Here is a 26,966-nt window from a genome sequence, read left to right as displayed (position 1 = left end):
CTTGAACCCATGAACCACGGGATCATGACCTGGCCGAAGTTGGACAGTTAACCGACTGAGCCACCCTGTCACCTCTCATTTCTATTTTTTTTTTTAAGCTTCCAAATCATGGAAACTTAAGTTTGGAAAATACTTTAGAGTTTTTATAAATATCTGTGACTTACCCTTAATAATAAAACCAAAAACCAAAACAAATAAAAAACAAATAACAAAGCAAAACAAAAGTAAATGAAGGCAACATGAACTCACTGCTATTTGTTTTATTTTAGCACTCAGTATTGAAAAGCAAATTAAAATTTCATGGTCTTGCGTATTTTCAATACAGTTATGTATAGAGAAATAGAGTGGACCAGATTCTTTTTCACTCCTAAAGCCAAAAGGTAGTTTTAAACTTTCTCTTTAAGGACAGGAGAAATACATCCACTATACATCCATTTACTCATTCTATATTCACTTTTTTTTCAGACCTCTGAAGACATGATTATATATTTTTCAAAATACATGTATGGATGATGCATATAGAACCTGAGTAGACATCTCTCCAAAGAAGACACATCAATGGTCACCTGGTATATGAAAAGTTGCTCAACATCACTAATTAGCAGGAAATGCAAATCAAAATCACAATGAGATACCACTTCACACCTGTTAGGATGGCTGTTACCAAAAAGGTAAGAGGTAAGAAGTGTTGGCAAGGGATATAAGGACAGGGAACACTTGTATGTTGTTGATGGGAATGTAAACTAGTGTAGCCACTGTAGAAAGCAACACGGACATTCCTCAAAAAATTATAAATTGAACTAATATATGATCCAACAATTCTACCCTGGGTATTTATCCAAGGAGAATGAAAGTAAAACGAATTTAAAAAGATACATGCATCCCTATGTCCACTACAGCATTATATACAATAGCCAAGATGTGGAAATTAAGTGTCCATCAATGAATGAATGAATAAAGAAGATGTGGTATACACACACAAACACACACACAATGAAATGCCACTCAGCCATAAAAAAGAATGAAATCCTGCCATTCTCAATATCATGGATAAACTTAGAGGGTATGATGCTAAGTGAAATAAGCCAGAAAAAGACAAATAGTATGATCTCTCTTATATTCAGGATAAAAAAAATAAACAGAGCAAAACAAAACTCATGGATAGGGAGAACAGAGTGGTGGCTGCTGGGTGGCGAGGAGTTGGAGAGTGGGCAAAATGGGTAAAAGGGGTTCAGAAGTATAGACACCTAGCACGAAATGAATAGGTCATGGGATGTGGTGTACCGCATGGTGACTAGAGTCAGTGGTATTGTAGTGCATATTTATTTGAAGGTTGCCAGGAGAGTAGATCTCGAAGATTCTCATCATAAGACAAAAAACCTTTTTTGGAACTTTTTATGGTAATGGATGGTCACTAGACATATTGTGGCAATCATTTATTTCATAGTATGTACAAGTGTTGAATCACTATTTTGTACACCTGAAACTAATATAATGTTGTATGTGAATTATACTTTAATTTTTTTTTTAATCTGTAACCAAAGGGCTGAGAAAGGGGCAACCAAGTAAGACAGAAAACTTTTAAATGGTAACTACTTTACCCCAAATAGCAGAGAAAAAATTGTGGGCCCATTCCACCCACACCAACAATAGCTGAATGGGAAATTTGGACTTCACCCTTCCTACACTATGACATAGTGCCCAAGCTTCCCAGTCCCTACTCACCTCAAGATAGTGTCAGAGAAGGCTGAATACGTCTACAGTGGCCAAGGAGGAAAACTAGACCTCTGCTCCTATCTGGCAGTAATAAGATAGCATCCTACCCTTTCCCTGTTATGGCAGTGTCAGAGAAAATAAAGTAAAAGGAAAGCTAGTAGGATCCAGAGTCTCAAACAATACTCAAAATGTCCAGGTTTCAATAAAAGATCACTGATTATACCAAGATCCAGGAATATTGCACTGATTGAAAAAGGATAATCAACATATGCCAACATTGAGATGTTACAAATAGCCAACAAAATTTTAAAGCAGTGACCATAAAAATGTGTTAATGAGCATTTAAAAAACACATGTGAAACAAAATTAGAGATTGCCAGCAAAGAATAGAAAATATAAAGAAAAGCTAAACTGAAAATTTATAAATAAAAATGTAATGACCCAGATATAATTCAATATATAGGCTAAACAGCATATTGAAAAGAACAATGGAATTGAAAACTGGGCAAAGTACCTAAACAGACATTTTTTTTTTCCCCAAAGACATACAAATGGACAACAGGTACATGAAAAAGTGCTAAACATCACTAATCATCAGGGAAATCCAAACCAAAACCATAATGAGATATCACCTCATATCTGTCAGTGTGGCTGGTATCAAAAAGACAAAAGATAACAAATGTTGGCAAGGATTAGAGAAAAGAGAGTCCTTGGGCACTGCTAATGGGAATGTAAATTGGTACAGCCACCATGGAAAAGAGTATGGACTTTTCTCAAGAAATTAAATACAGAACTACCATATGATCTAGCAATCCCACTGATGGGTATATACCCGAAAGAAAAAAAAAAAAAACATCATCTCAAAGAGGTATCTGTACTCCCATGTTCACTGCACCATAATTCACAACAGCCAAGGTATGGAAACAACTTAAATGTATGTGTAAGAATGAGCGGATAATGAAAATGTGATATAAAATGTGACACTAAAACTAGGTTCTGTGGAAGAAAGCAAAGCTAAAGGTGAAGTGACTAACAGTGTCTACTCCACTAGGCTCCAATCTCCTTATTGAAGAAATGACACAATCTCTGATGATTTAGAGATGTTCTAGCCAAAATACCTAAATAGATGCAAACAATCATTCTTTCATCCCTTCTTTCCTTCCTTCCTTTTTGGGTAGGTACCAGATTACACACAGATAAGTGCTTCTTCATTAGCTTTTGACAAGGTGTTCAAGTCACAGCCTGAACCAGGCTTGCATGTGGTTGTCCAGTACTCCCCTTCCAGTACCCTGCTTACCTCTCAGCTCCGTTTCTTGCCAGGTGCTACAACAGTGACATTTGACTTCAGAATTCACTCACACTAGGATGAAGTACATAGATATTTCCACTTCATTCACCAGTAGAGCTGTATTTAAATTATGTTAGCAACAGATACAAGAGATCACACATACAGGAATAGTTCGATTTCTGGTTATAATATTGGCTAAGAGGAGCCTAAGGTAACTCTAATCTCAGATGGGTCGTTTTTAAAGTGCTTTTGGACCTTACACCTTTTACTGTAATGTGAGATACAAGAAAAACTGAGTAATTAGAGTTTCATATCTCACTTTATTCTTTCTTACCTGCAATAGTAGTGCTAATGACGTAGAGGAAAGAGTTAAAAACCTAGAGCTTCTCTATTTTCCAAATATACAACCTATCCTCTGAACTTTCGAGCTTACATTACATCAAAGTAAGCACTTATTTTTTACTTTTCTTGAGTATGCTGACACATAAAAATTAATTCCATTATTTACCTGTGCAGGCAATACATGAATACTAATTGAATACTTATTTTGTATTTTCTGAAAACAAAAACAAAAAAAAGTTTTAATCTTCCAAATGGCCTGATATGGGAATACCAATGTTTCCTCAAAGCTACAGTTATCTACCTACTTGCAAAGCAGTAATTTTTTCCACTTTGAATATTTTCTGTTGTTGCAACATATTCTATGCAATTCACAAGAGATAAATCTGAAATAATACAAGAACACTGCAGATGTGCAAATAATGTTCACAGGACATTTTTTTGTTGTTAAGAAAAATGTAGGAAATGATCAGATGTGTACAGATGGCTTGTTTATTATATAAAGAAATCATGCCAGAAACAATACAAAATCTTGGATTCAAAAGACTTCCCTTATTTATAAAACATTTTACTCCCTTTACTATCACAAACATACTCTGTAATAAAATCTTCTTTGTTCACTTTAGTTACACAAAAAACACAGCCTGAGGAAAATACAGGAGAGTTTACATCCAATGAATTCATGTTGTGCAGAAAATTTAATATTACTTAATTACTCTGGTTTTTCATTGCATGGTTTACTTGTTCTAGGATCATCACAGTTGCTGATATACACATGTATGTGTTTGTATTGCATATGTATGTATGTATATATATTTACAGATTTAGTAAACACATTCCTCCAAAGAAAGTATTTTCTGATTGGTCAGCAAAATCATATTCCTGGATTTAATTAAATCTACAGAATTCTGTGAAGTGGAAAGTTAAATATTTATCTGGAATATCCAATCAGCCCACATCTATAAGGTTCCTAAATCTCTGCCCAATATCCAGGTAGCCTTATTTCTGGCTACATTAATTTAGCTAATAATCTACTTGGTCAGGTTCCCTATTTCACCTTTGGGCCATAGATTTGCCATACTCCAGACGATTCTCTGATCCACCAGAAAGAGAAGGAACAGTGTTGAGACCACATAAAGTTACCCAGTCTTTCTGTTTGCTGAGCTATGACTCACTGGTTTGCCTAATCTTTTGCTTCTTCACAATGCTCTCCAACTTTTACTTGACTTCTGACTTCTATGTATGTCCAAACTCTTCCTAAGAACCGATTTTCTGCTAAGCCTGACACCAGACTCCGTTGTACCCCTCTTTTTATGCTCTGGGCAGCAAGTCTACCATTACAGTCCCTGTGACCCATAGTTTGCCAATGACTTGTTTTACTCATTGGGAGTCTGACTTATTTGTCACAATACATTTGACTCAAAACTTCTACTTCCGGCTGCTTCTGCCTATTTGATCTCCATACTTGAATATCCAATGGCCATTAAATACCTTTGGTTGGATTTCTAACAGGAATTACAGTTTGACACTGGCAAAACAAAATTCCATTCCCGATTTCATCTTCTTCACATAATGCTCTTCCCTTTAGTCTTCTGTATCTTCTTGCCTACCCTGTTGCTAAAGCCAAAAACCTAGAAGTGATTCTTTATTCTTTTCTTTCCCTGCATGAAATTCTTCAGCAATTCTTATCAGCACAAACTCCAAAATATTCTGTGTCATCTACTTCTTTTTCTCACTAATGCTTTCATCCGAACACAAGTCAAAACCCCCTATCATGTGAGCACATAAATACTGGTCTCCTTGCCTTCTCTCTGATTCCTCTTCAATTTAGTCTTCATATTATACCCAGGATGGCCCCATTTTTTAAAACAAACTTTTATTTCCCTGGGTTACAAGCTCCGAATGAAATCTAATCATGCTGGCTTCAACTTCAAGGCCTGCTATGAGGTGACTTCTACCTACCATTATGCCATCTTTCCTTGCTACAATCCCATCACAATCTTCTCCTTCCCATTCCTTAAACATAAGTTCTTAATTGCCAGAAAGGACTGCCCTGATATTCCATCTATAGTATCCACCCCCTTACCCAAAAAACACTTACCAGCTCTGAACTTTCTTGTTTCTTTGTGGCTCCTCTTTTGCCACAACCCAAAAGCATACTCCGTAAGACCAGGGAGTTAGACTACTTGTTTACTAATTTATTCCTCATGTCTTGAATAGGCTCAGGTAATAGTAGGTGTTAAGTTATTGTTAAGTAACCTATTAATGAGGGGCACCTGGGTGGCTCAGTCAGTTAAGCGTCCAACTTCGACTCAAGTCATGATCTTGAGGTTTGTGAGTTTGAGCCCTGTGTCGGGCTCTGTGCTGACAGCTCAGAGCCTGGAGCCTGCTTCGGATTATGTGTCTCCCTCTCTCTCTGCTCCTCCCCTGCTCATACTTTGTCTCTCTCTCGAAAATAAACAAACATTAAAAAAAAACATTTAAAAAATAAAAAAGTAACGGTATTAATGAAACATAATAATTGTATTTCAATCCCATATTTTACTTTGAATTTGTCATAGTCAAGTAATATAAATATGGTACTTCAAACCTATGCACTTTTTCTGACAGCAATTGTTTATCAGTCCAAGTTCTTAGACTTGGCTTTGTCTTATTATCACTTGGAGCTTGTACAAAAACGGATGGCAGACCTCAACTCCAAGCTCCTCATTTACTTGATTTGGACCGTGTGTCAATATTTTTTAAAAACACTCACAGGTGACTCTAATGTTCAACTATGGATGAGAACATATGATCCAAACACAGTTACCATTTATAAAGAGTTACGTTAAATGCCTAAAGCATAGGGGTTGTAAAAAATCATGTAACCTAACTCCAACTTATCTCTATATGGCTGCCTTCCTTCTATATTGTTATTTTAGGCCTTCTTTTTGCTTACACGTATCTTTAAATACTACACAGTCCTGACTTAAGATAATAATTCCTAGTTGGCACTGAGAATAGTGTCTCACAATTTAATTGGTCATAGTTGCTAGTTGGAACTCTTATTCACAATAAAATATTTTCTTGATGTAAGATCAATTTAATTAATTTCATTATTAATTTTTTTAAATCAGTCCAATGGAAGTACACTTTAAAAATTCAACAAAAGTGGGAAACTTAAATTATCTTATAACAATTAAGGAAATCAAATCTTTAATCCAAACAAAGAAACCAATCAATCAGACAAACAATACTATCCACAAAGAAAACTCCAGAGGAGGTGGTTTTACAGGAATATTTTATCCAACATTTATGAAGAAATTAATAGCAATCATATACAAAATCTTCCAGAGAAGAGAAAGGGAAAAGTCATCAACTTGTCTTACAATTTATCTTGCTTACAAAATTGGATAAGGAGATCATAGAAAAGGACAATAACAGATCATTTTTACTCAAAATCATAGAGGAAAAATCCCATGTAAAATACTAATCAAGGTTGGCAAAAGCCTAGGGCTCTACTTTTGCACCAAAAACTTGAGATATCAACGTGAATATTTTTCTTCTCTCAACATATTAGCTTTACATGGGTAGACCTAGATATGGGTCTAGTGAGAAGGTTCAGAAGTCTGTTTGGATCAGGTACTGTACTGATATGTGTTAACATTAAATCTGTGGAGCCAAAGGGAGTGGAGGTGGGGGGGAATAATGAAAAGGGAGAAATAAAGTGAGGAGATGCTTCAGTGACTGAAAGTTCTGGAGCAGAGATTGTATTTAGTGCCTCAAGGTAATGATCTAGTAGCAGAGGCTGTCCAAGTCAAATTAAATTCAGTACAAGCCATGTGTCAGACCAGGTAACAGAAAACTGTATGTAGGGGGATGGTACAGGAAGTGTAAGAAAAGCAGTGTCAGCCAAAGTATTATGTAATATATAATTATATATAGTGTTGTCTGGTGAATGATTCTACTGAAATTGGTACTGAATTACATGGCTTGAGTAACATTAAACATTAAATTGAATTTAAATTATCTTCACGAAAAAAACCCTGAAAATGTATGTAAATGTGCATTTTGCATTTCTTAGGTTTTTCACCAACCTTATGCGTTCGAAGTTATTTTAACAGGAAAATTATTATCTACCTGATACACTGACAAAGGCTACACAGGGAACTGCTAATCCTAAAAGTCAGTAAATAAATAAATGCCTACAAGGAGAAACTAGGAGTTATTTTTCATCTAAGTGTGTCCCACTGTTTCTTGCCTATTCAACAAATTTTAATCTCTCTCCCTTAAACAATAACATCATATCAGCAACTAACAATCTGGAAAAAAAAACCCTGTATTTTAGAAATTAATTTCCTAGTTACAGAAATGCAGAAACAGACATGCTGTATTCTCACATTTATTTTGTTTTTACAACACTCCTGTCACTTAGAAACAGGTGAACCAATTTAAACTAAATGTGAATGAAAAAATAAAGCACTCCTGAGCTGAATCCCCGTGTGTTGAGTTTCTGTCTCAGAGTCTGTTTTACAGCTGAGTTACAAACACTGAAGGAAATGTATAACGGAACCTGGGACAACCTCATTTTGTAATGGGATGTAGTGGTCACCAGAAATGAGGGAATATATTATGCTTAGATGTCAACCTCTTTACCTTTCTAAAATGGTGAGTTTGGAGTTTAAAAATCAATATCCATATATTTTGTTTCACACACCACTTTGTCATAACACAATATCTTTCCCTGCTGAAGTGGAAGAGGGTCTAGTTTAGTAATAAAAAAGATGTGGGCAGGAGCTGTTAGACAATTTATAACTCTTCCTAAAAATAAATTGAATGCTATTACCTATAAAGTATATAGAAATAAGAGGAAAGAGAAAAGAGACTAAGATATTTGAGTATTTGCAAACTCAAAAGGTAAGAAATGAAAAAATCCAAAGTTTTGAATCTTTATATAGGCCAAGTATATCCCAGGCAAAGTATAATTTAAGTATCTTTAAATCATCAGGATATCCCAGGTACAAGTATTTTGGTCAGATGATAAATGATATGTTATCACAAATTATATTGACACTTATATCTGTAAGAAATTATTTTTCTTTATAAAACACAAGAATGCTATGACATAGACTAGGCAGGATTAATATAGTTTTAACATTAAAAGATACGATTATTACAACATCTGTAATGTTCATTTAACTCATCTGTTATTAAATACCTGCTATAACACAGGCATCATCTTAAATCTATTAAACCAAGTTGTATATCTGAATCTAGATGCTTTCTCTCACATTATACTATCACCAAATAACTCTTCATATTTGGTATAACATTCAACTTCATGTTCATTTTATATCTTTTTAGGTTTAATTTATTGGCATAGTTGTGCCTTGGTTTTTAAATTTTCTATAATCCAGTAAATTACCATACTTTTCTCCTCTTCCTAATGCTAATTATGGGAAATAAATGAAAAACTCTTTCCAATATTCCACAAAACAATATTTCATAAAAATTAATTTCTAAGCCCCCAAGCAATCAAAACTAATGTTGTTTGATGTTGGTGATTGAATTTACGTCTAATATAATAATAGTTGTTGCATGTTCTCATTAAGATTTGCCATCTCATGTAATCAGGTTTAAAACATGTCTTTAACTTGACCAGGTCATTGATTTGCATTGGACAAAATCTCTGACATTAAGTTTTACCTCAGAATCCATTCAAGCATTTGGTTATGTGGTGAAATAGGGTTCAACTGTATTGTGAAAGGAATCCTGCTTCACATAAAACAGAAACAAAGGGAAAAACATGCTATTTGTCAAAATCTCTTGACTTCAGTGATCATAAAACTGAAGTTGTCTAGATGGATTAGCTTTTCATAGCCTTACATATATTTACTTAGTTTTTTACTCTTTGGAAGAAAGATAAATAATGTTCAAATCTGTCCTTTATAAAAAGCACAGTTTTTTCTTCACCCTGATGTGTAAACTAGGCTGTTTATAGGGAGTAGTATGTGTCCCTCTAACATGAATGCATGCATCTTTTAAAACAATTTTTCTTAGAATATTTTAAAATGTGAAGATAGATCCTGACTGGTGTTCTCTATCAATTTACTTGAAATGACAGAAATGTCTTTACTTGCTTCAGTCTTTGGTGAAATTGTGAAATGGAGACTTATTGGTATCACATACATTTTGAAAAGAGTGAATTTTGTTTAATTCTTACAATGTATTTCACTTCATTCCAGACATGGAAATAGTTAAGATTAACTCTACAGATTAAAATTGATATGAGGGCACAATTATTTATTTGCACATTCTGATAGTTCCAATTTTTTTCTTATATTCTAATAAATTTTGTTTTTTTAATTTCATTATATCTGACACACAGTGTTACATTCATTACAAATATATCACATAGTGATTCAATGTCTCTCTACATTATGCTCTGCTCACTATTAAGTTTTTTTTTTAAAAAAATATTTAACAAAGGCATTTATTTTTCTGGACTCTAAATGCCTGTACCCAATACCTGAGTGGAGATTATATTTTTGCATTTGATATTATGTTTAAATATTTATAGGATCCAGTTATTTTTTTGTACTCTTGTTTAAATTAATTGACCCATTTAGCAAATATTCATCGAACACTACCTCTTGTAACAAATATTCATTGTGCAAGCCACTACACCTACAATATATGCAGTCTGTGGATTCATTAAACTTACATTCGAATGGTAGAGATGGGCATCAATTCAATAATCACATGTATAAACATAGCACTAAATTATTTACAGAAGAGTACAGTAGAAGAGTACACATGTAATATGGAAATATGACCTCATCTTGGATGGGGAAATGACATAAAAGCTGAGACCGGAAGATAACGCGAACTAGATGCAGGCAGAGGGAAAAATATATCAAGCAAAGTATAATGGCATTTGCAAAGGCTTGAGGCTAAAAGAAGCATGAAACTGTTTAGAAACTTAAAAAGGCCAGAGGCATTATATGTCATGGTAGGATTTTTTTTTTCCTTGTCCCAAAAGTAATGAAGTATTGAGTATGACACACGCAGTGGAGTAAAGACAAGTACCAGCTTGTTCTTTATTTGTTTACATCAGGTAAAAAGATCCTTAAACTGATCTATTAACAGACTTAACAGTTAATCCTTAAACAGACTACTAACTAATTAATAGAAGACTCCGCATATAAAATTGAGTTAGTATTATGACTAATACTCATAACGAAAATTATAGTCAACAAGCTGAGAATATCCAGTAAAAAGTGCCTGAACTTCAGCCATAGCAAATTAACCTCTTATACGAAGAAACACTATGCCTTGCTTGGGGTGCCTGGGTGGCTCATCAGTTAAGTGTCTGACTCTTGAGCTCAGCTCAGGTCTTGATGTCAGGGTCTTGAGTTCAAGACCATGCTGGGCTCCAGACTTGGCTACCACTACCACCACCACCAACAACAACATCAAGAAAACCCCAAAAACAAGAAACAAACAAAGAAACACACTGTGTCTCAACTATGGATAACCTTGTCCCAATGGGAATATGCACCCTGGTCTCTTCTGATACCACTGAAATCAGCTTACGGGAAGTCTATCTCTCCCTTGGCTGGAAGATGGTCTTAAGGTACCATCAAGCTATGAGACTAGCTTTTATTTTCCTTATCCTAAGATGTACCAGCCTCTGCCAGAAGAAAAACATTATGAGGCCCGTCCTCATCTAAGAGCAAGGTCTTTCCCATCCATTACTGATTCTCCTTTAAAGCCAAAGGATGAAGAAAGAAATGGAATAAAAGGTAAGGTTGCTTTCCTGAGCTTGAAGATATGTGTTCTTTATCTTCAGACACCAATCAAAAGTAAAAGAACCTAAGATTAATCAAGAAACAGCTCTAAAACCTGACTGACAGTTTTCAGAACCAATTGCAAATCATATCTGTATCTTTAAAAGATGGCTCAGACAGTAGTAAGTAGAAAAATTGGAAGAGAGCATGAGTATATGCAGTGAGAATACTTCAGAGGCCAGAGTTGTCTGACAGCTTTGATTAGAGATAGAAGCAGACAGGAAAAGCACATGTTTTATTTCGGATGTTCTGAATCTGAAATAGCTTGAAGCACATAAGTGGAAATGCCAAATGAGTAGTTGCATGTATGAAGTTCAGAGAACCATTTGGAACAAATGTGAATTTGCAGGTCATTAACATCTAAATGACCCCATTTTTTCAATACCACAGATTCATTCTCAATGCAATACAAGTGTTAGAATGAAAAAAATGTCTCACTTTTATGTGAGAAACTATGAGCATAAAACCACATACAGACACCTATAAACACAGAAAGTGTCTTAAAACACTATAACAGACCTCAAAAACCCTCTGAAACAGACTTATACTTGCCTTCATCTGTAGGCATTTGTTGTTAAACTATGGGGGAAAAAGTATAATAATATTAATAATAAAGAATGCTGAGAAGTGACTGACCAATTTAGAAAGTAATGGCAACTTTTAACTTAGAAGCATTAAACCTAATTCATTCACTGTTCAAAGCAAGGAGAGTCTGGGAAGTGCAGGCTTATTTGTATTTTTCTTTAAAAAAGGCATCCATTCTACGTTTAGCCAAATGTTTATCCATGTCATACTCAGTTAATTGACTGGAGAGGAATTTTTATACACCTCAAGCCAGTGAGTCTGAAATACTCTGAAAATAATTTCAATGTAATTTTCTGTCTTCTATTATTCTTTCAGAATAAGTGACCTACTTCTCCAACACTGATTTTAGATACCATGTAAAACAGAAGAAAAATAAAACCTGATACTTGTTATTCCTACTTTGACCTCAGATGAGCTAATGTAGGATAATTGCAGTGTCTGGTATGCAGGCCATCATCTTTCATAGTCTTTTAAAACTAGAAGGCTGGAGCAATCTGTGGTTAGTCTCCTCTTCTCCTTAACCAATCTTTAGGCTCTCTAAAAATTATTGTCTGCAAAAATCACCAAAGTCTTAGGCCCCCCTGGATCAGTCTTTGAGTATCCTGATACATGGGCTGATTTGCAAATATGGCCAGAGGCTTCTGGTATCAGCTTCTCTCAGAAGTCTTTATTGCAACATTAGCTGCCTGTGACTGAAGGTTACTGCAGCTGAAATGATTACTGAGTTAATGAAATAAATCACTGGCGGAATGTTTGCATTCAACACACAAATCAACCATTAACCGGAACACAAACTTTATTTCCTCAGTTTAAGTTAGGAAACCTGTAATTACTCAGGAGGAGAAGAAGATGTTAGCTTATAAATCCAAGTATTTAATCAATTAGATCAAACAGATCTTAAGACCCAGTCTTGTAATTGGCAGTAATGACCCAACCTGAAATACATGGCCAAATAACCCCTTAATCTACTCAGGACAAAGTAACTTACAAAAACTACAGCATGGAGTTTGTCAGATCTTATTTTTTCTATCATTTTAAATAGAGTAAGTTTTCAATTTATTTTGAACTTTGCATTTATTTATCTGCCTTCTCATTAGAATATCAAGCAAAATAATTTGTCTGATCACATGTTTGGCAAATGTGGAGGCTAACTGGGATGGTTCCATTTCCTGGTGCAGTTGTTTCAAATGCATACACCATGCTTCATACACCATGGTGCCTGGCAAGAGACGTGTATGTAGTGTTCCAGGGTGAGAAACAAAACAGATTCATTAATAGTTCACACCAATACTGCTAGATAGCCCAGCTAGGTGTGTGTGTGTTTATATATATATATATATATATATATATATATATATATATAGTTCTGCTTCTAATGTATTTCCTTTTTTAAAATGTTTATTTATTTATTTTGAGAGAGAGAGAGAGAAAAGGAGAGCTCATGTGGAAGCAGGGGCGGGGCAGAGAGAGAGAGGGAGAGAGAGAATCTCCAGCAGACCCTACACTGACAATGCAGAGCTCAACATGGGGCTCAATCCCACAAACTGTGAGAGCATGACCTGAGTCGAAATCAAGAGTCAGACGCTTAAAAGTTTGAGCCACCCAGGTGCCCCTTTAATGCATTTCTTTTTAAAATGTGGACTGGCTAAGGGGACTCATTTAAATGAATTCTTGAATCACATGTCTAGAGCTAAGGAACTGTATCAAAAAAAGAAGAGTGGTAGGGAGACACAAACAAGAAATAGACAAGTTTTGGGGCGCCTGGGTGGCTTGGTCGGTTAAGCGTCCGACTTCAGCTCAGGTCATGATCTCACGGTCCGTGAGTTCGAGCCCCGCATCGGGCTCTGTGCTGACAGCTCAGAGCCTGGAGCCTGCTTCCGATTCTGTGTCTCCCTCTCTCTCTGACCCTCCCCCGCTCATGCTCTGTCTCTCTCTGTCTCAAAAATAAATAAACGTTAAAAAAAAAAAAATTAAAAAAAAAAAAAGAAAAGAAATAGACAAGTTTTGTCAGCATGAACTGAGGTCTTGAGCAGGGAGACATGGAAACTGGGGTTGTGACTGTTAAAAGACCTTGAGTCTGGAAAATATTCTTTGCAGATGTTCAATTTCTTTTGCTCTAACCTGTGCTTATGGTGAGTCTTCTTTTACTCTAAAAATATTTTTCTTCATGTTTGGATCTCATGGTACCTACAGTATGGTAATTTAGATGCATATCTGGCTGACATATATTAAGTAACAACCAGATACCAGAAACTGCAATGACTGCTGACACAACAGGAATAAAAAAGAAAATCCCTACCCTCAAGAAATCACATTCTAGAAATGTAGATAAAGAATAACTGCAGGGGGTGCCTGGGTGGCTCAGTCAGTTAAGCCTCCGACTTCGGCCCAGGTCATGATCTCGTGGTCTGTGAGTTTGAGCCCCACATTGGGCTCTGTGCTGACAGCTCAGAGCCTGGAGCCTGCTTCCAATTCTGTGTCTCCCTCTCTCTCTGCCCCTCCACCCACTCACACTCAGACTCTCTCTCAAAAACATAAAAATAAACATTAAAAAAATTAAAAAACAAAACCTCAAAATAAATGCTTGCCATAAATGCAAGCCCAATTGAAAACATGGAAACCTGTCATCTGAAAGATTCAGAGTAAGTCAATTCAGTTTAGTTAGTTGCACTCTACGGAATTTTTAGACATCTCTCAGGGTTTTATTGGTGTGACCCATAAGAATATTTCTGGAGATTGACAAAAAATACTGTTAACAAAGTACTTAAGAGAAATAGAGACTATAGACACAGAGTATGGTCTCAGGGTTATATTAAATAAATTGATAATGCAATTCATTATATTTCTGAATATTTTTAATAGAAGTAAATATAAAGAAAGTTAAATTGGAACATTGTTATCATTAGCTCCAGTGGAATCAGATATAATTATATTTCAAAGGACTCTACCTAAAATAACAGTGCTCTGAATTATTTCAAAATTGGCTATTAATTACAAATGTCTAGTTCTATTTGTTATTCTAAATGCTGGGCAATTTTAACAGTAGTTTCCTAGCAAAAGAAATTTACTGAAACTTCTGCTTCACTAAGTCATTTTAAAACATTACATTTTTTAACCTATTTCCTCCTACAGCTTTTTGAGATTTGTGGAAAATGTTCAGTCTTGTGTACTATTTTATAGCTGCAATCTATGAAGCCAGCAATAATATGGGATTTCAAATATGGATAGCAAATGTCAGTAGGACACTATATAAAATCATGAAATGAAGTGTAAAAAGTTATTTAAGTTGCATATAAAACACCACTTTATGTTAAATTGCAAATGTTACTTAAACACCATGCAGTCTTCAGGAACAGAAAAAAGTAGTGTTTTTTAAAAGAATAAATACTTTATATAAATATTAACATGTAAGGAAGCTTTTACTATTGTGTTAAATTTATTTCTAGGATGTCAGGCATGTTAAACAAATATTTTTTAAGGAAGAAAAGCCACTCCATTCAACTGTATAGAGACACAAAGAGATAATGTTTCCTGCCTCCAAACTATGGGAAGGGGGCAGTAGTGATTGTTGTAACAACTATGGTAGAAGAGCACATGGTGAGGAGAGGACTAGGTCCCCTCTTTTGCAAACTGTTCAAAGTCAAGGACACCTTGAGGGATAGCAGTTTTTTAAAGCTAGGTTCAACCATTTTTCATTTCGTCCTAATGTGAAGTTGCAGCTCACCACGTTGGTCTTAAAAATAAACAGTGGTGAAAGCAGAATGGACCTTTACTTTTTAAATGTTTTAGAGGTGCGGAGGGGAAGAGGGAGAGGGAGACAGAGAATCGTCAGCAGGCCCCACACCCAGCGCAGTGCTCGACACAGAGCTTGACCCTACCACCAGATTATGACCTGAGCTGAAATCAAGAGTCAGGGGCTTAACCACCCAGGAACCCCCACAGCATTGACCTTAAATACACCTATCTGTTCTGGTTCATTTTTTTATTTTATTTTATGCAAATCAATACACATATATAATAAAAAAAAAGTAAAAAGTGTTCATTAAGTAAATTCATGCTTTTACTCACATTCTAAAACAGTTCATCCTAGTAATGAATAGCTATATTAGCAGTTTATGACACATATCCATGTATATATTATTTGATTTTTTTCAGTAGTAATTTAACACGTACTGAGAAATTACTATGTGCTAGGTAGACCCTGCTGTCAGTGCTTTGTATGAGTTGGCCGCCTTTATCCTCACATCAACCCTCCATTAGAGAGGAGGAAACAGAAAAACTGAGAGTGGATAAGTCGGTGAGGTCACGCTGCTAGTGATTGTGGAACTGGGAGCTGGAGTTCAAACCCAGGAAGACTGACACTTCCATGCTCCTACCATTTTACCATATAACAATGTAAGACTAACCAACAGAAATTTTAGTTATATTGTTATTCCCACTTGAAAAATAAGGAATATGGGAATTTAATGGGTAAAATGTAAGCTACTAAGTGGAGGAATGCAGACTTTAATCCTGATTTCCTGCCACTGAGTCTACTATAACATTTTCCCCTCATATCATAAAGAGCTAATCATCAGGGGAAATATATACAAAAGCAACTAACTATAATGCAATGCGAATAGTGATATAAAAGAAGTATGTCTGATGTGCTACTAGATTTTACAGAAAAGGGATTACCTCTTCTGGGAGTCAGGAATATTTGACAAAGTTTACTTATATGGCCGACTGCAAGTTCAAAGAAAGTAGATTTGGGATAAAACATGAGACAATTTGAGGGCCTCTGAAAAAAACATCTTTCACACTGTCATATTGTGGTGCTTCAAAATGCCTTTAAATAACCATTCTTTTTAATAGCAAACAGCAAAGACTCCATAAAATACACACATGACACACTTCTTGGGGACAGGGTTTATAAAAACTTGTATTTAATAATAATGACAACAAGCATCCTTAAGCTCTTACTATGAACCAGGTACTATTTTATGTACTTCATAGGTATTACATTTTTCTTAATCCTCAAAACAATTTTTTTTTTAATTTTTTTCAACGTTTTTTATTTATTTTTGGGACAGAGAGAGACAGAGCATGAACGGGGGAGGGGCAGAGAGAGAGGGAGACACAGAATCGGAAGCAGGCTCCAGGCTCCGAGCTATCAGCCCGGAGCCTGACGCGGGCTCGAACTCACAGACCGCGAGATCGTGACCTGGCTGAAGTCGGACGCTTAACCGACTGCGCCACCCAGGCGCCCCTCAAAACAATTTTTATGACAGCTACATAATTACTTCATTTTACAGACAAAGAAACTAAGGCACATCCTTCCCAGGGCCAAGTTGCCCAGGTGGATGGTTCTAGCCTCCTTTGAGGAAGACTAGGGAGAAATTCACTACATGTATCTAGAGTGTTCTAGTGAGGTCCAACATCCAAAATAGGTGACTCTGTCTTCATTCAAGGTCATGGGTTGATAAATTGCCTCAAGTCTAAGAAACAATTGAAAGCCCTTAATTCTCAGGTTTGCAGTTTCAGGTCTGTTAATTTGCCATGTGTGGAGTGGAGAATAAATCTGACTTTATTCTGAAGAATCCCACAAACAATTAACTCTACACAAGGGTCTTTATTGGTCCAAGAGTTTTAATTACCCTGAACCCCATGACCTACTATAGTAGGCACTTCCATTTTATAGCCACCTCTTTGTGTTAGCCCCAGATGAGCCTTTCACTTTATTTCAGGCCAGTATTTGATTCAACATTTTCTTGAAGATTTCTTACCCACCCCAGGACCAATTTTGTTTGGAAGACATATGCAATGGCACTTGTGATGAAACAAGCCAGAAGCATGGGACAATTAACAGATTCAAAGGGAAAAAAATGACATCAAAAACAAGTAGCTCGAGGGTCCAAGTAGTAGGATCCAATCAGTAACATAGTTTACACTCTGACATTGAGTGAATCTAGGCCAACCACTTTGTCTTTATCACTTCCCTAAAGATTGAGGTTGATTGATCAAACTCAGGTCAAAGTTTACTCTTTGATCAAGAGAGTACAGAGCTACTTAAGTGACTATAATATCAGTCAATGAGGATTGGGTTAAGACGGTCAATGAGATAATTGCTGAAACAAAATCTGAGAATCTGTAACTAAAAGAAGTAGAGATGGAAGATGTGCAGGCAAACTAAGGATGGCTTCTCTTGAGTCAATGACATTGGCATGACAATGACATTGTCCAGTGGGACACTGAATAGTAAGAAGCAATTGCTATCTCAGGTCTGTTTGCTGACCAAAAGTCTTAGGGACCCAAACTACTTATTTTCTTGTAAAGAAAAGAAAGAAATAAAGAAGAAGCCCTAATTAAGAAGCCCTTAATATACCAAACATTAACTCCTGTTTTCTAAGTGGTGTTTCTATAGATATTTTGAATCATATACTTGCATTTTTCTATATTTTCTAATAATTCTACAATAAATATTTACTACTTATATAATAAGTAAAACATTTTTTTAAAGATTAGGAGACTTCCATTTCTGCTCAGGACAGATAAACTGCTACTGGGTTTACCTTTCTGCCATTAACGACCATGAAATACATGAGGCAAGAATTTTTAGGAATTGGTCAATATGTAGTGCCAAACTGTTACTCTTTTTATTGAAGTACTATTGGCACACAATGTTAGATTAGTTTCAGGTGTAAAACATAGTTATTCAACAACTGTATACATTATGCTATGTCCAAGGGAACACATGAATTACACATTTCCTCTGGTATTCTGTTTTGAGATAATTTATTAAACTGCAGTGCAGGAATATTCACCCCAAGTAGAGCATGATGATCTCACTGAGCCAAGGAAGCAGATATTGGATTTGGGGACTGCTGAAGTGAAGGAAAGGTATAGATCAGGGTACTGGTCATTAAGGAATCTGTATGGGGGTTCCACACGGTCTTGTTGGAAGGTTAGACCATGTGACAAGTCTTTGTAGGGAGTAAGTACCATAGGTATGAGAGCTAACAAAGATTCCAGAAATCATTCTTGTGCTTGGAGAGTGTGGAGTTCAAGATGTTACTAAACACCTTGAACAATTGGTTGAAAACTCAGAAAAATCACAATGTAGGAGTAAGTATAATACTCTAGATTCAGGATCAAGCCCTAAAACTGGAAAAACTAAAGTATATGATCTAAAACCAACCCTGACAAGATCAACCAGATCCACTAGAAATTTAACTGCTTGCCAGAACAAATCTCAACACCATTTAGGGAAAGACAGTATAGTCCAGATTACTACAAAGTAATATCCACAACTTCACAGCACACAACAAAAATTACTAGTCATAAGAAACAACAGTAAAAATGTAATGCATATTTAATAGAAAACAGTTAATATAAATAGAAAAAGACCTCAAGATGACTGAAATGTTGGAATTATGGGAGAAAGTCTTTAAAACATATATAAGTATATTCAAGGATGTGACGGAAAATATGGACATAATGGTGATATGGGAAACTCAGCAGAGAACTAAAAATGATAAAAAGAAGAAACCAAAAGGAAATTCTGAAATGGAAAAGTAAAATATCTGAGATAAGAAAATTACTGAATGGGCTTAACAGCAGCTAGGAATCAAATGGAGAATCCAGAAAAAAAGATGGACATAAAGAGTTTAATATTTTCTACAAAGGCATCAAATTCAAATGAGGAATATGAATGTCTTTCAATAAGTGTTGCTGAAACAACTTGACATGTATAAGGGCAAAAATGAACCTCTACCTTTACTTTATAACAAACACAAAGATTAATTTGTGATGGGTCATAGATCATAACATTTGACCTAAAACTGTAAAGTTTCTAGAAGAAAATTTAGGGGGATGAATTTGGGGACTTAGGCAGGCCAAATTTCTTAGCAAGAACACAAAAAGTACTGGTCATAAAAGAAAAAAATACAATTGACTTCATCAAACTTAGAATGGTCTTCACATCCAATGACACCTAAGAAATTGAGAATGGTAGCCATATATTGGAAGAAAATAGTTGATTGACATATATATATATATAATCTTGATATCAATCAAGATATATATATATATATATATAATTACATTATATTTAAGAATAGATAAAAATAAATTCTGCAGCAGAAAGTAGAAAATGGTTACCTATAAAAAGTAGAGATGGACTAGAACGGAAATGAGGGTAGTACTCTTTGTGGCACTGAAAATGCTTTTATGTCTTAACTGAGATCTTAGCTATACTGCTGTAAAATTTGTCAAAAACTCCTTTAATTATATTCTTAAGATATGCATGTCACTGTATACAAACTTAGTCCAATAAAATTTAAAAATTATTTAAAAAATAGCTAATTACTTCAAGTTGTTTGCTATATGCCATTTTCTATACCAATATTTCTCAACTGGAGACAATTTTCCCCAGGGACCATTTAACAATCTGGAGACATGTTTTATCATTATTACCAGGTGGGGTGCTACTGGCAACTAGTGGGTGAAAACCAGAGATAATGCTAAATACAGGGAAGTCTTCCACATCAAAAGATTGTGTGGCCCAAAATGTCCATAATGCTGAGATTGAGAAATCTTGCTCTACACCAAGCAATTTATATGCATTACATCATTTATAGTGTTCTTTAAAAATTATAGGTTAAGGTTAATTGGTTATTTTTGGTCAATCACATGTAGATATTCTAAGAAGAGAGTATATTCTTAGAGAAGATATTTTTGCCCACAGAGTAGTCAAGGGAGACCTAGAATTCAGAAGAATGAGTCATTTTTGGTTATTCTACTCTCTGTCTCAGCATAGGACAGATCTGTCAAACTCAATGTTAGGATAGGACTCCTATTATCCATAAGTGATCCAATAAATAGGTTTCAAAGAAAGAAGTATTCAAGGTGTGGGACCAATATATTTTTTAAATTTATTTGAGTATAGTTGGCATGCAATGTTACATTAATTTCAGGTGTACAACAGTGATTCAACAAGTTTATACATTATGCTATGTTCACCAACAGTGTAGTGGCCATCTGTCCCCTTATAGTACTATTACAATATCATTGACTATATTCTTTATGCTGTCCCTTTTATTCTGGTGACTTATTCATTCCATAACTGGAATCCTGTTTCTCCCACTCCCCTTCACCCATTTTACCCAACTGCCACACCCCTCTGGCAACCATCAGTTTGTCTTCTATATTTATAGGTATGATTCTGCTTTTCCTTTGCTTCTTCATTTGTTTGTTCTTGTTTTTGTTTTGTTGGATTCCATTTTGAGTTAAATCATGGTATTTGTCTTTCTCAGTCTCACTTATTTCCTCTAGGTCCATCTATATTTGTCTCAAATGACATGATCTCATCCCTTTTTACGCTGTGTAATATTCCTCTGTGTGTGTGTGTGTGTGTGTGTGTGTGTGTACACCATATCTTCCTTCTCTATTCATCTACTGATGGGCACATAGGTTGCTTCCATATCTTGGCTATTTCAATCATGCAATAAACACAGAGATGCATATACCTTTTCAAATGAGTGTTTTTGTTTTCTTTGGGTAAATATCCAATAGTGGTATTATTGGATCATATGGTATTTCTATTTTTAATTTTCTGAGGAAGCTCCATACTGTCTTCCATGGTGGTTGTACAAATTTACACTCCAGCCAACAGTGCACTAGGGTTCTTTTTTCTCCACATCCTTGTGAACACTTGTTATTTCTTGTCTTTTTGATCTTAGCTATTTTAACAGATGTAAGGTGATATCTCACTGTGGTTTTGACTTGCATTTTCCTGATGATAAGTGATTGTGAGCATCTATTCATGTATCTGTTGGTCATCTGTATATCTTCTTTGGAGAAATGCCTATTCAAGTCCTCTACACACTTTTTAATCAGATTGTTTGTTTTTCTGGTATTGAGTTGTATAAATTCTCTATGTATATTATATCTTAACCCCCTTTCAGATATATAGCCCATTCCATAGGCTGCCTTTTAGTGTTGTTGATTATTTCCTTCACTGTGCAGAAGCTTTTTATCTTGATGACATCCTAATAGTTTATTTTTGCTTTTGTTTCCTTTGCCTCAAGAGACATATCTAGAAAAATGTTGGCATGGCCAATGTAAGATAAATTATTGCCTCTGTTCTCTTCTAGAATTTTTATGGTTTCAGGTCTTGCATTTAGATCTTTAATCCATTTTGAGTTTATCTTTGTGTATGGTATTTAAACGCGGGTGTGGGACCAATTTTATATAAAAAGTTCTGGATTCCACTTATGAGTGAAATCACATAGTATTTGTCTTTCTCAGTCTTACTTATTTCCTCTAGGTCCATGTGAAGGGTGAGCTGAGAAGAGCCAAGAACAGAGTGACCATATTTGAAATGATGACAACAAAACTAGGTAACAGTGGGGTCAGAAAGGAAAGCAAAATCACAGTTCAAAGCCAGAGACAGATAAATAATGAGGGAGACCAGTGAATTAAGGCAGGAAGGGGACTGGGTTTTGTGAAATTACAAACAAAAAGACAGCAACCACTCTAACGGTTTCTCTATAACCTGTAAAAATGGCACTCAACACTTGAAATGTGAGAAAACCAAGAGAAGAATCCCCTGAGTAATTGGACAGAGATGTTATATCTACTAGCAAAAAGAATACTGCACTCTGAGACAGGTGGCTGGACATTAAGCAGTTTAATCTGACTCAGGAGTCCTTAGTCTCTTTATCTGTAAAATGAGAGAAGCAGCTGGATTTATGAGGTCTTTCTACTAATTCACCTATGATTTCATCTCTCCTGGCTTGATAGTATCATGGAGTACAGAAGAGACACCAATAATAAAAGGAGCCATGCCTAGAGAAAGGATTCTCATCAGCCCTTTTTATTATCTTGCTTTACATTGTTAGCATTTGGTATGTATGTATGCATGCATGTATGTCACAATCACTCCTCTTTGCGCAACTATATTTATACAGAGAAAGCTTCCATTCACACCATATTCCTTCTATAATTACAAACAGCCTCTTTGTCCTTTCGAATCCAGTGTGCTCTTTTCTTGCCTCAGGACACCAAAAAGACAAACTCCTTCTGACTATCCACCTTTCTTATTAATCCTCTGAATCTTTATCCATTCAGGGCACTTGCCCACTGTATGCAAAATCTGTGATTTTAACCAGGCAAGTAAGTGAAAAATCTAATTTTTAGGTTCAGCAACTCAGAAAATCTGAACTAAAAATATAGACACTTTATTCCAGTGCATTGAATCCAGCTATCACCCATGTCTCTTGTTTTCATTGATGCTTTACTTTTCATAATATTTAATCCTCTTTCCCTGCCTTCCCAATGACATGTTCAGTGGTGGAGCCATGAAACCATCATAGGGTCACTAGGCCCAGTCCTGGCACAAATCCTAAACATGTATTTCCAAGAATTCAGACTTGCCAGCCACAGCACCTCAAAATTAGTCTTGCTGCTCCAAGGCAGGTATCCAAACTAGCTGCTGTGTGCCTTGAGTATGTGTGTGCCAAAGAATTTGTTGTCTTGTTTCCTAATCTTCAACATACTTTCCCAATCCATACAATAATCTTTTGTTCTTCCTTCTTTATTAGAATCTTAATTTCCAGAATCTTTTATCTGTTCTAAACTCCAGCTTCTTTACCAGCACCCACTGCATAGTATTAGCTTATTATTCTCTCCTATAAATCTTGATTCTGTTATTACCCAGGTATCAGCTAAAATACAATCCCAAATCCTTAACACCATCTAAAATCATGGATCTGTATTGCATCGCTGTGATGGTTCTGACACCACTAAAGAGTAAAATGTTTTTACTGTGTCTCAAGTCCTTTCCGTGTCACTGAAACTACTTAGGATATGATGAGCTTTCTAGAAATACTCTGGGTAGTGATTTGGATTGCTTGTACTCACAACAACAACAAAAAATCAATTCTTTCATCAGGTATAGAGGGTCTTTCAGGATATCTATTCAATGTTTTACTCTGAGAAGCTCCCCTACACTGTAGAGTGGACCAGTTGTTTGGTTTATTCTATGAAATCCTAAACCAAGAGTTGACATACTTTTTCTAAAAATGTCCAGTTACTAGTTTAGGTTTTGTGGGCCATATCTGATACAGCTACTCAACTCTTCCACAGCAGCATGCTGGAGCTATATATAATGTGAAAATAAGTAGGTTTGGTTGTTTTTCAGTAAAACTTTATTTATAAAACTCAGCAGCAAACTGGGTTTGGCCTATTTGCAGTAGTTTTCAGACCCCGCTCCTCAGTTAGTAGTAGTTTGGATTCTCTCCCAGGAATTTTGAAATGGAATGAAAAGAAATATGAAATGGGTCTTTCTTTGTCTTTTGAACTCAAAGGACAAGTAAATGTGATGCCTCTTCTATAAGAGCTGCACAGAAAGATCTGGTCTGCTGGAGTGCACATTTTTTTACTAAAGTTCTGATCTAATGGTCTCCAGCTACTTTTCACTCACCACTCAGTTGCCACAGAAATCCTAGCATGTCTCACAATTCAGTTCACACAGAAAATGAAAATATAGGAGTCGAAAAGTTTCAGGTCGGAAGTGATAACTCATTCACTCAAATAAACAAAGGAAATATATAGACCTACAAAATTGGCTGAAACCATAGTAAAATAATGTCATTGGACTCTTCACATTTGGCTCAGTTTTTCTTGCTTGGTTTCATTCTCAAACTTTCTAAATGCAATGGTGAAAGCGATCATTGCCAGCTCTAGGTTTACATTTAGTGATTCCAGTAAAGCAGGGCCATATCTTTCCTGGTCATTCAGAAAACGTTCAGAGAAAGGTATGATTGAAATAATTTGGAATGTTTTTTTGCTTTGCCACTGTAAGTGGTCAACACCGTTTGTCTCCAGCCAAACTTCACATAATGGATTCCCCACTAGAAAGAAGGATTCTGATAACAAACAAGAGAAAGAGAAAGGAAGCCAGGTCAATGAAAACTATAACAAATCACTAAAAAATAGCAATATTTTTTTCTGTAGTGTTACCTAATCTTTTACATTAAATTATATTATTTTTCAATTCCTAACAAACAGCACAAAAGCAGCTTCTATATTGTTATCAATCAGATGAAAAGTCACCGTGAAGCTAATTAAGCTTTTACACTAAGGCCTCTTTCAAGGTCCTGGGAGAGGCCTCAACAATGCTTTCATGTGGAACTCTGCCAAAATTTGCAAAATAAGACAGTTTAGTGCTATTGGTTAAGAACACAGTCTCTATTTACTCTAATTTTCCTTTCATTATGCTTCGTCTCATATGGGATGGTACTGAAGCAACAAAGTGCATGGGATGGAGCTCAGAGAAGCATGAATTTAGATATATTTTATTAGGATTCAATGGTATATAATATGTGATGTGAGGTCACTTCCACGTATTGTTAAGCTAGTACTTGCTACCCTAGAAATTCCCTTATTGCCCATTGTGCCAGAGCACTTTACCTTGTTACATGGAGTTGTGTATCCAAATTCTGTTACAGACAGAATTTTAAGATGGTTCTCCAAGATTCCTGGCCCCAAAGGCACATACTTTCTCATACGTACTTAATGAAACACTAATCTAGGTACTGTTTTATAGGGATTTTCCAGATGTAACTAAGTTCCCAAATCAGTTGACCTTAAAACAAGGAGATTGGTTTGGCCTGAACTAGTCTCATAAGTCCTTAAAAATAAAAAGCAATTTTTTTTTCCTCAGGTCACAGAAGAATAAGTCAAAAAACCCCACATTCTGGCTGGCTTAGAAGAAAGCAAACGTCCATGTTATGAAGTGTCCGTGGGGATCATGAGGCAAGGAGCTCCAGGGAGCCTCTAAGAGCCAAGAGCAGTACCGTTTCAGCAGTGGCAGAAAAACAGGGACCTCAGTCCTCACAAGAAACTGAATTCTGCCAACAATCACTGAACTGGAAGAGGACCCTGTGCCCAGATTAGAGCTGCAGTCCTGGCTGATAACTTTGACTTTAGCTCAGTAAAACTCTGAGCAGACATGCCAGTTATGTCATTCCTGAATGAATGTCTTATCTACCGAAAATATGTGATTTTTTTTTCTTTTTTCTTAAACAGATTCCTCCTGGTGCAAATATGGTGATTTAAGCCACAAAGTTTGCAGTAAATTATCATGTAGCAATAAAAAACAAATACAGTCATATATCAGTAAGAATGTGCTTTGGAGTTCAACATTAGAAGTATGTGGTAGCGGAGGAGAAACAATATTTGAGATGTTTGGTACCAAAAAGTACTCTATGGTGAATACTTCCAATCATCAAACAATTAAATTGTACAGCCTTCATCAACATCTATTCAAAATGGAAGTCCTCTGGTCATAGACCTGACCATGCAGCATATACAATTATAAATGCACCATACTTTTTCTTTTTTTGATAATAATGAGAAATAGAGGCGCCTCGGTGGCTCAGTCAGTTAAGCGTCCGAATTAGGCTCAGGTCATGATCTCGCAGTCCACGAGTTCCAGCCCCGCGTCGGGCTCTGTGCTGACAGCTCAGAGCCTGGAGCCTGTTTCAGATTCTGTGTCTCCCTCTCTCTGACCCTCCCCCGTTCATGCTCTGTCTCTCTCTGTCTCAAAAATAAATAAACGTTAAAAAAAAAAAGAATAATGAGAAATTTAATTTATCATATTTCTGTGTGTATAGAGCACTACACCATGAGAATATTTGTTTATAAAGTTGTATGTTTGAGGCATTCTAATATGTAACATCACATTCTTAGCGTAATATTAGAAATAATGGGTTGTGAAGTGGAAACAAAATATTCCAAACTATCAATATTTTTTAAAAAATTGTTTAACTTTGGTAGAGAAAAGACTAAGCATTTCCATTCTCTCTATATAAGAGATTTCAAGAAATCGTTGGGATGAGAAGACACAACTAAAAATGTAGGAGAAAAAGGTATGATAAATGCATGCCAAGTAGTTAATAAAAACATTTTTTTTCTTGAGGTTGTGATGTTTATGGCATTTATTCTGTATCTATAATATTTGGGTTTTTTTTCCAAAATAGTTACTTTTTAACTACTATTTTTTAATTTTAAGAAAGTGTTCATAAACTTTAGGTCCCACAAAGCCAGGATCTGACCTGCTGTCAGTGTGACAGTGAACCACAGTACGGCATACCTATAGAAGGACTATGCCACTAAATCCTGTGCTTAACAGTCATGATGTAGATTAAAAAAAAAAAATCCTACTG

At 35.7% G+C, this 26,966-nt stretch overlaps 1 long non-coding RNA gene across 1 annotated transcript; it reads left to right on the top strand.

Moving 5' to 3' along the window:
- The first annotated feature begins 490 nt into the window (after nucleotides 1–490).
- Nucleotides 491–26,309, top strand: LOC128773422 (uncharacterized). Its single transcript, XR_008417647.1, has 3 exons — nucleotides 491–671; nucleotides 22,064–22,136; nucleotides 25,463–26,309. It is a non-coding gene; the product is annotated as an uncharacterized LOC128773422 (long non-coding RNA).
- Nucleotides 26,310–26,966: the final 657 nt, after the last annotated feature.

Source organism: Panthera pardus, unplaced genomic scaffold (assembly GCF_024362965.1).
Source record: "Panthera pardus isolate Hobbes unplaced genomic scaffold, ASM2436296v1 HiC_scaffold_25, whole genome shotgun sequence".
NCBI classification, from domain to species: Eukaryota; Metazoa; Chordata; class Mammalia; order Carnivora; family Felidae; genus Panthera; species Panthera pardus.
The sequence above is the reverse complement of the archived record's forward strand: the minus strand, read 5'-3'. Positions and strand labels throughout refer to the sequence as shown.